This window comes from Ascaphus truei, chromosome 1 (genome assembly GCF_040206685.1).
Source record: "Ascaphus truei isolate aAscTru1 chromosome 1, aAscTru1.hap1, whole genome shotgun sequence".
Lineage (NCBI taxonomy): Eukaryota > Metazoa > Chordata > Amphibia > Anura > Ascaphidae > Ascaphus > Ascaphus truei.
The window spans coordinates 383,273,091-383,280,480 of NC_134483.1; positions in this window are offsets into that span (position 1 = coordinate 383,273,091).

Here is a 7,390-nt window from a genome sequence, read left to right on the forward strand (position 1 = left end):
CCCTGTACTGAGGTGGGACGTTAGTAACACGCACCTGCAGCAGAGGAAGCGTGTCTGGAGTGTGGTATGCGTGGACCGGCCAGGAGACTTAGTATGGTATAGTGGTACCTGTCGTATCCGGAGTGAGAGTATTCGTAGTGGGTGCCAATGCCGAGGGTCGAGGAGAGGTCCGGATAGTATAAGGCCAAGCCGAGGTCGAGGGCGGAGAGAAACAGCACAGTGATGAGGATGCCGGGGTCGAGAGCCAGGAGAGGAGTCGTAAGCCAAGCCGGGTCAAAACCTAAGAATCAAAAACACAAGCCAGAGAGAGAATCAACACCAGGTAATCTGAGGCTATGCAGAGCAATGACTCCAGGAAAGGACTGGGGTAATAAAGGTGGGAGAGCCAATCAGAGAGGTAGGTGGAGCAAAGGTGTGCCATGGAGCATGAGCTGATAGGTGCACGCTGAGATGTTGAAGCGGCATCAGCTGGGAAGCAGGGGGGCATACAGGGGCGGCCGAGCTGAGTCTTCAGCGGCCGCCACCGCAATGCGCGGTCACGCGAGCCAGGGTGCGTGTGCGCGTGGCGCGCGTGCCCAGGGTTCCCCGAAGGTGGTGGTGGGGTAAGGGGGGATGTGGGAAGCAGAGGGGGACCCGGAGAAGCAGGGCAGAGCAGAGGCAGAGGTCGCGAGGGGAGGGGAACGAGGGGAAGGATGCGGGGAAGATGCGGCTGGCGCGCGGCCAAGTTGGGCGCCAGCCCGAAAACAGCCGTGGGACAAGACGGGTAAGTGTGAGACTGAAGCTGGCCGTAGCAGTAAGTATGGCTGGAGCGAGTGCCGGGGGCATGGCTGAACTGCCTGTGCAGTGAATAAATTATGGCCGGGAGCACGCGCAGTGTAAGACCATCCCGTGCGCGTCCCGACCAAGATTGCGGCCGCGTGTGAGAACTTTGGCTGACACGGAGCCCGGCAGCGGAGAGGGTAACGCTGAGAGGAGGAAGGGGGAGCAGGAGCAGTCCCCGACACAGGTAAGGAGTGGGTGAGAGAACCCTGCTTCCTTACAGGTCATTAATGAGTGTTAAGTGGTCAAAGAGAATCTAAATTTAGAAGCCTCCCATACTGCTAGCGAGTCTGTCATTGAGGAGAGCAGTTCACGAATGGACTTAAGAACCCTTTTAGGAACCCACATTAAAGTGTGTAGTTTTCAAAGGCTCACAGATCCCTCCCTCCAACTCTACCCACCTCTTATAACTAGGGTCCATGTGCCACTGCAAAATTTGATATATTTGGGCTGCCTTGTAAGATGGCAACAACAAGGTACCGCCAAGCCCCCCCCCCCTCTAGTGTTGGTCTTCTCATGAACCTACTCTTGACTCTCAGCCTTTAATATTTCCATATACATTTTGAAATCAGAGACTGAAGAGAGCAAAATGTCCTTAATCACTGGTAGAGTTTGAAAAATATACAGAATTCGAAGGAGCAAGTTCATTTTAATACAGTATATCTTGCCAAGCCAAGAAATGCCATAGGAAGCCATTTTCTAATATCTCCTCTCAGGGCTTGCAATAGTTTAGGATAATTTACAGTGTCATATAGTCATTCATAATCTGTACTCCTAGATATTTGATGGCCGAGGGTTGTCAATTAAAATTAAAGTTGATAGCTATCAATTTTTCCATTTCCTTGGGTAGATTGATGTTTAAAGCCTCAGATTTTGTTTGATTGATCTTAAATCCTGAGATTTTATTAAAATTCACTAAGAGACTGAATAAATTGGGCTGAGAGGTGAGAGGTCCCGACAGCATCAACATGACGTCATCTGCATAAAGAGCCACTTTGTGTGCTTGATTGTTAATTTGGATTCCTGAAATATTCGGATTATTCCATATCTGCGCTGCTAGTTGCTCCATGCATAAGGCAAATCAGTATGGTGAAAGCAGACAACCCTGTTGTGTGCCACTCTTAATTTGGAAAAGATCTGAGGGGAAGCCCTGATGTGTTACTCTCGTCGCCGAATTTGAATACAGTGCTGTGATTGCTTGTAAAATTCTACCCCCCAAACCAAACGCTCCAAGCGTAGCTCTTAAAAAAGGCAAAGCTATTCAATCAAATGCTTTCTCGGTGTCCAAACTTAACGCCATTACTTGAATCTGTTTTATGTTGGCCACTTCTATTAAATCCACGATTCCTCTGGTATTGTCCGCAATCTGCCTATCCTTAATAAATCCCACTTGATCCGGATAAATTAATCTAGGCCGGATATGACTCAATCTGTTAGCTAACATTTTAGAATACATTTTGATATCTGAGTTTATTAAAGATATTAGTTTATACCTTTTGCAATTTTACAGATCTTTTCCTGGTTTGTAAATCAGGGAAATAGATACCTGGAGCATATGCTGAGGGGATTGTGCTCCTGCCAGCACTGCATTGAACATGCAGAGAAGATGGGGGCTAACAGTTTGGCAATTTTTTTATAGTAAAGATTGGAGAATTGATCAGGGCCTGGTGCTTTAGAGGTAGGGTGACCATTCGTACCGGTTTTACCGGTACAGTCCCGTTTTTTTGAGGCCTGTACCGGTTTAAGTCTGTCCCGGTTTTTGTACCGGTTTTTGTCCCTGGTCCCGGTATTGTCCCTGGTCCCGGCAGCGGCGGTGAGGAGAATGCGGCGGCCGGTAAGTTTTTTGTGTATGTGTGTGTGTGAATGCTGCCGGGGGGACTGAGTGATGGAGAATGCCGGGGGCAGGACTTAGAATGCCGGCCGGCCCGCAAGGGATTGGTCACACCGTCGCAGGCATGTCAGAGGAAGCCGGGGGCGGGGCTTCCGCTTTGTGAAGCGCACACGTGACTGACTGCCTTCCCGCTCCCGGCTTCACTGTGTGCCGTGAGTGTCCCCCTTCTGTCCCGGGTCCCGGGTCCCAGCCAGGGGGGGTGCGCAATAGGAGGTGGTAGCGGGGGTGCGCCTGCCCTTGCCCCCCGGCGCGCGCGCCTGCCTTTGCCCCTCGGCGCGCGCGCCTGCCTTTGCCCCCCGGCGCGCGCGCCTGCCTTTTCCCCCCGGCGCGCGCGCCTGCCTTTGCCCCCCGGCGCTCACTTCCCCCCGTCCACTTGGTGTGGGAGATAGGCTCGGGGGCGGGCAGTGGTGGCTGCGCATTGTGCGGGCGGTGTAGGGGCTGGCGGGTTGTGTGTGTGGGTATCAGTGTGTGTGTGAGTATCAGTGTGTGTGTGTGTGTGTGTGTGTGTGTGTGTGTGTATATCAGTGGGTGTGTGTGTATCAGTGGGTGTATGTGTATCAGTGGGTGTGTGTGTATCAGTGGGTGTGTGTGTATCAGTGGGTGTATGTGTATCAGTGGGTGTGTGTGTATCAGTGGGTGTGTGTGTATCAGTGGGTGTGTGTGTGTGGGTGTATCAGTGTGTGTGTATATCAGTGCGTGTGTGTGTATCAGTGCGTGTGTGTGTGTGTATCGGTGGGTGTGTGGGTGTGTATCGGTGGGTGTGGGTATCGGTGGGTGTGGGTATCGGTGGGTGTGGGTATCGGTGGGTGTGGGTATCGGTGGGTGTGGGTATCGGTGGGTGTGTGCGGGGGGTGCGCAATAGGAGGTGGTAGCGGGAATGCGCCTGCCCTTGCCCCCCGGCGCGCGTGCCTGCCCTTGCCCCCCGGTGCGCTCCCACCTTTGCCCCCCGGCGCGCTCTCACCTTTGCCCCCCGGCGCTCACTTCCCCCCCGTCCACTTGGTGTTGGAGATAGGCTCGGGGGCGGGCAGTGGTGGCTGCGCGTTGTGCGGGCGGTGCAGGGGCTGGCGGGGTGTATGTGGGTGTGTGTGTATCAGTGGGTGTGTGTGTATCAGTGGGTGTGTGTGTATCAGTGGGTGTGTGTCAGTGTGTGTGTCAGTGTGTGTGTGTGTGTGTGTGTGTGTGTGTGTGTTTATCAGTGGGTGTGTGTGTATCAGTGGGTGTGTGTGTATCAGTGGGTGGGTGTGAGTATGAGTGGGTGGGTGTGGGTATCAGTGGTTGGGGGTGTGTGTGTGTATCAGTGGGTTGGGTGGGTGTGTCAGTGTGTGTGTGTGTGTGTGTGTGTGTGTGTGTGTGTGTGTGTGTGTGTGTGTGTGTGTGTGTGTGTGTGTGTGTGTGTGTGTGTGTGTGTGTGTGTGTGTGTGTATCAGTGGGTGGGTGTCTCCCTCACCCTCTGTCTCTCCCCCTCCCTTTCTCTCCCCTCCCTTTCTCTCCCCTCCCTTTCTCTCCCCTCCCTTTCTCTCCCCTCCCTTTCTCTCACCCTCCCTGTCACTCCCTCCCTGTCTCACCCTCCCTCCCTGTCACTCCCTGTCACTCCCTGTCTCTCCCTCCCTCTCCCTCCCTCCCTCCCTGTCTCTCCCTCCCTCCCTCTCCCTCCCTCCCTGTCTCTCCCTCCCTCCCTGTCTCTCCCTCCCTCCCTGTCTCTCCCTCCCTCCCTCCCTGTCTCTCTCTCCCTCCCTCCCTGTCTCTCCCTCCCTCCCTCCCTGTCTCTCCCTCTCTCCCTCCCTCCCTGTCTCTCCCTCCCTCCCTGTCTCTCCCTCTCTCCCTCCCTCCCTCCCTCCCTGTCTCTCCCTCTCTCCCTCCCTCCCTGTCTCTCACTCTCTCCCTCCCTCCCTGTCTCTCCCTCTCTCCCTCCCTCCCTGTCTCTCCCTCTCTCCCTCCCTCCCTGTCTCTCCCTCTCTCCCTCCCTCCCTGTCTCTCCCTCCCTCCCTGTCTCTCCCTCTCTCCCTTGCTCCCTGTCTCTCCCTCCCTCCCTCCCTGTCTCTCCCTCCCTCCCTCCCTCCCTGTCTCTCCCTCCCTCCCTGTCTCTCCCTCCCTCCCTCCCTCCCTGTCTCTCCCTCTCCCTCCCTGTCTCTCCCTCTCCCTCCCGCCCTGTCTCTCCCTCTCCCTCCCGCCCTGTCTCTCCCTCTCCCTCCCGCCCTGTCTCTCCCTCTCCCTCCCGCCCTGTCTCTCCCTCTCCCTCCCTCTCCCTCCCTGTCTCTCCCTCTCTCCCTCCCTGTCTCTCCCCCACTGTCTCTCCCCCCCTGTCTCTCCCTCTCCCCCTGTCTCTCCCCCCCTGTCTCTCCCTCTCCCCCTGTCTCCCCGTCTCTCTCTCCCCCTGTCTCCCTCTCTCTCTCTCTCTCTGTCTCTCTGTCTCCCTCTCTCTCTCTCCCCCTGTCTCCCTCTCTCTCTCTCTCCCTGTCTCCCTCTCTCCCCCTCTCCCCTTGTCTCCCCCTCTCTCTCCCCCTCCCCCTGTCTCCCTCTCTCCCCCTCCCCTTGTCTCCCTCTCTCCCCCTGTCTCCCTGTCTCCCCCTGTCTCCCTCTCTCCCCCTGTCTCCCTCTCTCCCCCTGTCTCCCTCTCTCCCCCTGTCTCCCTCTCTCCCTCCCTGTCTCTCTCTCTCCCTCCCTGTCTCTCTCTCTCTCTCCCTCCCTGCCTCTCTCTCTCTCCCTCCCTGTCTCTCTCTCTCTCCCTCCCTGTCTCTCTCTCTTTCCCTCCCTGTCTCTCTCTCTCTCTCCCTCCCTCTCTCTCTCTCTCTCTCTCTCTCTCTCTCCCTCTCTCCCTCTCTCCCTCTCTCTCTCCCTCCCTGTCTCTCCCTCTCTCTCTCTCTCTCTCTCTCTCTCTCCCTCTCTCTCTCTCTCTCTCTCTCTCTCCCCCTGTCTCTCTCCGTCTCTCCCTCTCTCTCTCTCCCCCTGTCTCTCCCCCTGACTCTCCCTCTCTCTCTCTCCCTCTCTCTCTCCCTCTCTCTCTCTCCCCGTCTCTCCCTTTCTCTCTCTCCCCCTGTCTCTCTCCCTGTCTCTCCCTCTCTCTCTCCCCCTGTCTCTCCCCCTGTCTCTCCCCCTGACTCTCCCTCTCTCTCCCTCTCTCTCTCTCCCTCTCTCTCTCTCTCCCTCTCTCTCCCTCCCTCTCTCTCCCCCTGTCTCTCCCCCTCTCTCCCCCTGTCTCTCCCTCTCTCTCTCCCCCTGTCTCTCCCTCTCTCTCTCCCCCTGTCTCTCCCTCTCTCTCCCTCTCTCTCTCCCCCTGTCTCTCCCTCTCTCTCTCCTCTCTCTCCCCCTGTCTCTCCCCCTGTCTCCCTCTCTCTCTCCCTCTCTCTCTCCCCGTCTCTCCCCCTCTCTCTCTCCCCCTGTCTCTCTCCCTGTCTCTCCCTCTCTCTCTCTCCCCCTGTCTCTCCCCATGACTCTCCCTCTCTCTCTCCCTGACTCTCCCTCTCTCTCTCTCCCTCTCTCTCTCCCTCTCTCTCTCTCTCTCCCTCTCTCTCTCCCTCCCTGTCTCTGTCTCATCTTAACTGCCGTATACCTACACCGAAGTAACTTACCCTGCTTTCTTCCAGATCTGACTCAAGTTTCACGTGGGAGACATCGGAAGACAGGTAGGGAACACCTCCCCTCCAGTATAGTACCTTGAGGGACTGCGGATCAGGTAAGATCCCAGGCGGGATTGCTGCTTTAGAAATTGTGAAGAGGGGGCGTCCTGACAATGGTTAAGGGGTACAGAAGTCATTCACATCTGGCTTTTTTTTTGTTCGATTAGTGAGGCCATCCGAGACACACACACACACACACACACCACACACACACCACACACACGTAACTAGGACTAATGGTAGTAAAGTATAAGTGTAATACAATATATAAACTGTTAATGTAAAAAAAAAAATTGTGTCCCGGTTTTTCATTTTCAAAATCTGGTCACCCTATTTAGAGGGTTTCAACTGTTCAATAACTTGTAGTAATTCTTCAATAGTAAAGTCCTTCTGTAGCTCCTCTCTCTCTCCCCTGCTCAATCTGGGAAGGTCTGACTCTACGAGAAAGTCCTTCAGTGCCTGACTCGTGTTTATGTTATGTGTGACCTTTTCTCCGTTATAAAGATTTTCATAATACTTCTTAAATTCTTCTACAATCATTTTAGGATTGGAGGTCACCGTCCCTGTCTTCAAACGTATTGCTTGTATATTATAATTAGCCTGTCTATTCATAATCTTGTTTGCAAGCATGGTATCTGGCTTGTTTGCTTTTTCAAAAAAACTTCTTCCTTGACCAACTCAGTGACATCTCAGCCTGGGAGGTAAGAAGCAGATTCAATTCCATTCTGACATCTTTTAGCTCTTTTTATGTGTCAGGACTCCCATTGCATTCGTGCAGGGCAGAAAGCTTGTTCAATTTAGCATGTAGTTTTATTATTTTTGCCTCCCTCTCCTTCTTTCGCCCTGCCGCAATATTGATAAGAGAACCTCTGATTGTCGCCTTATGGGTTTCCCATAGTTATATGGGACTTCACACTACCTGTGTTTATTCTGAAGAATTGATCAATCTCTGTGTTAACAGTCTGCAGCACCTCCAGGATTTTTATAATTGACTCATTTAATTTCCAGTTTGCTCCTGGTCTGTCTAGATTAATTTGAGATCACCGTAATTCTATTGGTGCAT